We start from the raw sequence: 4,875 nt of genomic DNA, 5'->3' as shown, positions 1-4,875 counted from the left end.
GTCTCAGTCCTGTTAGAGATTCCCATAGTTGCCAACTGAGCACTTGTTCTATTGTTAAGCACGTTGATCATTCTGTTGGCAATTTCAGGCATATTGCCTAGAGATGCCCTAGCTCTTTGGATCTCTCTGTGTGCTTTTGCAATGAGCTCCATCTGCTCATTAATTGTTTCAATATATTGCCATTGGTCAGTGATGGACTGGCCAATATTTGCCCATAAGACTGTTTTGAGCTCAGCTACTACTTTGTCTAGTGTGAGCTCCTTTTCCAGCTCCTTTATCCTCTCCTTGAGTGCTTTGATCTCCCTCCCTTTCTCAGCAACACTCTGCTTGGATTTATCATACCTTTCATTCACCTTGGCAAGGTTTTCCCTGGCCTCATTCAGTTCTGACATTTGTGCTTCCAAGGCCTGAATCTCATTCCTCAGCTTTTGCATGTCCAGGCTTGGGGCCTGCTCTGTTGTTGGTGCTGGTGCTGAGGTTGGAGGTGCTGCCTGTTCTGTTTGCTGCATGGGAGGGGCAGTAGTTTGGGGAGCTTCCTCAAGGTTAATTATTTCAGGAGGAAGCTGAGATGTTTGACCTCCTTCCTTTTGCTGTAATGATGCTTGCAATGCTACCTGTGCAGCCTCTGATTCTCCCAGCTTTTCTTGAGTCTGGATTAGCTGTTTATATAAAGACACCAACAAAGATGTGGCATCTTGATCATGTCTCTGCTGGGCAACTTCATCTGTTTGAGGGTGAATTGTTGCTGGGATTTTGATTTTTCTCCTCAAAGCTGCCATGTCTGCATCCCTTAATTTCAATATTTCTTGTATGCCCTTGATGTCCTTGGGATCATGCCCAATCTCTATGATTATATCTTCTAAGGACCTGATCCTGTTGTCCTTTGCTTGAGAGGATGCTCTCTCCAACTCAAGTTGAGCAGCTGTATTATTTAGGCTATTTTCTAGCCTATAATTATCCAATGTCTTGTCTGCCAAGGAGGCATACACCATCTCATCGGTTTGCTTATGTAATTCGATTTGATCCATTGGGTGGATCTCCTTGGCAAGGACCTCAAGGTTGGTCCTGATGTAATCTGCAGGGGACTGTGGCTGTAATACAGCTGGCATAAAGTGACTCATTATCATCTTGCCATCGTGGACATCATATGCAGATATCAACCTTTGCTGGTTAGTAGGGGCCATTTTCAATAAATGATTATAGAGCTGTATTTTTATTGGCTCATTCCTCCTCTTTATGTCAATGAACTGTTGTTTGATGCTCAGTTCACCTTCTTTCTGGTAGCTTGAGGAGCTGACTTCTCCTCCCACTGTCCTCTCCTGTTCCTGCTGGAAGGAACTTGCAGATGCCTCCAAGCTTGGTGGGCCCATGCCCAATGACTGCCCAATAGGCATTTCCTCCTCAGATAGGGGATTCATTCGGTGTCTTTTCTCTCCCTGATTGGTGGATTCTGTGAGGGGAGTCTCTCTGTCCCTTTTCCTGCTTACATCCTCCTTTTGTGGATTTTGGAGGACTGAGGCTTCAATAGTGGTTTCTTGCCTGGGAGGCACCATGTCTTGAGCTTGCTGCTCAGTGAGAATTGGGGCCTCAGCTGCCTTTTCTTGCTGTGAGGGCTGCTCTTTGTCATGCTGTTGCACCTGCTCATGAGGTGGCTGTTCTGATTCCATTTCCTTTTCCTTGCCTTTGCTAGAAGTTTGCTCACTAGCTTTGGCTGCTTGCTGATTTGCAGTTGAAGATGAGGCAGCTGCTCCCAGTTGCCTTTGATATGAGAAGGAAACCTATCCACAAGTTTCCAAGTCAGCCTCTTTTTGAATATTCCTAGCCTCTCTTTCTAGCATTTTCTCTCTAGTAATTGGCTCTTCTAGAGTACCCTCTTTCCAGCTCAAAGAATTGGCATACTTTTCAACCTCAGGCAACCTTACATGTGCATAGTTACCCAATTTGTATTTTATCCTCCTGAGGGAAATAAAATGACTAGGGTCATAAGGTGTCCATTTGAAACTGGTTTGCAATTTGAAGCCCCCTAGGATCATATCTGCTTCCTTCCATCCCTCTTCTCTCTTATTGTATAGGAAAGGGCCTAGCTGGTTCCTTACCTTCAGCTGCACCTTCTTGTTCTTACTTTGGAAATGGAAGCAGTTGGCATTTCCAAACTGCCTGAAGTATTCTAAGGCAAAAAGTCTCATAGGGACATATTTTGGCAGCCTATAAGGGTCCAATTCAAAGCCATATATTCTGATTACTATGTGGTGTTGGTAAAATTACCAATCACCAATGTTGTAGGCCTTGGAGAGATGGAGAACTCTTTGCATGTCATCGGTCAACCTTCGAGGGGGAACACCACATAGCAATGTCATAGCTGGGTGAATGAACAGGTCTATGAATTCACATTATGTGTATGGTGATTTAGAAGTATAATGAAAGACTGAAGTCCAAAACACAACTGACCTTGGATTCCCCTGGGCATTGAGTTTCTTGAGGGGAACGAAGAAGCTGTCTGGTTGATAAAATAAGAACAGATGGTAGATGTATGAGGTGTATCTAAACACCCTTTCCCTTTGTAGATTCATTAGCTGTTCATGAATATTTTCTGCAATATATGTGGCATAGTCATAGTGTACAGCTGGAGGCTTTCCAGGAGAAAATATGGACAGCATTGCCATGATGGTGTCATCAACATCCTCAACTCCCCTGTACCCCAGGACGTAGCTGATCAAATCCACTAGCATTCTGCCCAAGTCATTCAGGTATTGATACCCAATAGGAGGAGTTCTCGTAGTTTCAGAGCTTGGCTGTATGAATAACTGATTGATTTTGATAATCTGGGCACTTGACAAATTACTCCCCTTCTTTATTAAGTCCAACATGGAGAGAGGGGTCAATGGTTTCGGAGTGTGAAAATGCAGCATCTCATTTATGGTTTCTGGGGTGATATGGAACAAGACTGAGCCTACAGGACTAAGAATAGCTCTCTGACATGGATCATAGCACTCCTGGCATCTATGGATCAAGTCTGGAAAGGCATTGACTTGAGGGAGGTTGTAAATGCGCAAATTTGAGTCCCAAATCCCTAAAATATCAGCTCCACTAAGGTGTTGGGCTTTCAATTCATTTAGCATATGAATATTAAACTTAGACTTCATTGGGAAAGAGTCCATCATCTGATAATCTACATCTCCCAGGGCTTTCCATTCTAACTCCCTTTGAGGGGCATTCAAAGGCTGAATATTCAGGGCTATTGGTGTTTCCATGGCTAATAAGGCTTCTGACTTGTATTTGAACTGGTTTGAGTGAGCAGAGCAACACAGAGGGGTTTCTTTGCAATAGAGAGGTGAGTTGCAAGGAACAGAGGGTAAATTGTGAAAACAGCAATTGAAATACTGCTCAGAGGACTGATGAAGCAAATACCAGGATTGATAAATGTGTTTCTACGGTGAATTTATGCAGTTGAGGTTTTTAGTTTACGACTGCGCGAACTACCTGTGAATTTAGATAAATTTTGCTAAATGTAGGCTCTGCAGAAGGTTTTTTGCCTCGCCAGTGGCAAATGGATACAGGTCACTGGATGTTTGCTGGTGAATTCAGTGCCTTACACTCTCTTAAGCCAATTTTCTTGTACAAATATGGATAAAACCAGGTGCGGGGGAATGATTTTGAGAAATACCTTGTGAATTGCCGGTAACAGCTGCAAATGCAGGTATGACGGATGCGCCCACGGTTTCTAAGTCGAGTTGTGCAGGTTGGTGCTGGTTTGGTCATGGAATGCATGCAAGGAGAACAATATTAGCTTTCGCAAAAAGTGGGAAAAACGCAAATTTTTGGCTAAAATATGGATTTTGGAATATTGGCGCGTTTTTTGGATGACGTCAGCATGACGTCATCAGGTGGGGTCAAGGTCGGATGACGTCAGCATGACGTCATTGGGTGACGTGGCGGCATAAGAGAGGTCCACGGGGATGGTGAGGTGGCAGACAGGTGGAGCAATGGCAGATGGGGCATACCAACGCGGCGCTGACGTAGCAGTGATGCTGGCAGTGACGTGGTGATGACGTAGGCATAACAGGATCGGCGGTAAACCAGAGGCGGTAATGGTTTTTCTCGGACCGCCTTTGATACGGTTGCTGTTTTGTCAGAGGGCGACCCGAGAAATTGTGAGAGCGATGCGTGGCAGAGGCCTGACGTCACCCTCTGACAGTTTCTCGGGTGCTATCTTATGGACGTCGGGCCCAACCCGATATGCATACAGGCCGTCCGATCAAAGGTGCCTGATCCGACGGTTGACGGATCACTAAATTGTGCGGACGATACGGCAGCGGGTGGAGTAATAAAATAGTATTTTCTTTGAAAAATGCGCCCGGTGGGACTTTGGGTTTCGGCGGAGCTATATAGTTTTCATTGTATTTTTCAAATGAAAATGTACATTGCGCCCATACTTTGGATAAGTCGGAAAAGGTGGGTTTTCTGTGTATTTTTTGCGAATAGAGCGGGTTAGGGGTAAAAATGGGGTTTTTACAAGGTCTTTCAGCAAATGAAGGATTAATGGTTTGGATAACTTCTGAAGGGGGAGAAATGGGTAAAGCTTAGGGCTCTTAAACTGACCAGATGTCAATTTAATCCCTGATAGTGAACATATGACTATAATGCCAAGGGGAGGGATATTTATACAATGCTTGGGGTTTATACACCATAGTGTTATAATAGTAGGGAAAGGGTAACATAGGGGATTTAGATAGTAGAAGTTAGGGGTTAATATGGATGAACAGGTGAATGAGGAGTGATATCACTAAGTTTATTTGAAGATCACTTAGCTTAGGGAGTAGATCAAAATGAAAAGAATTTTACACAGGAAATGTGGCTTTTAAAGGCATAAGAACC

This window comes from Pinus tabuliformis, chromosome 3_2 (genome assembly GCF_031772625.1).
Source record: "Pinus tabuliformis cultivar Carrire ecotype Pingquan chromosome 3_2, CPIR1, whole genome shotgun sequence".
In the NCBI taxonomy this organism is placed as follows: Eukaryota; Viridiplantae; Streptophyta; class Pinopsida; order Pinales; family Pinaceae; genus Pinus; species Pinus tabuliformis.
This window is presented reverse-complemented; position numbering follows the sequence as displayed.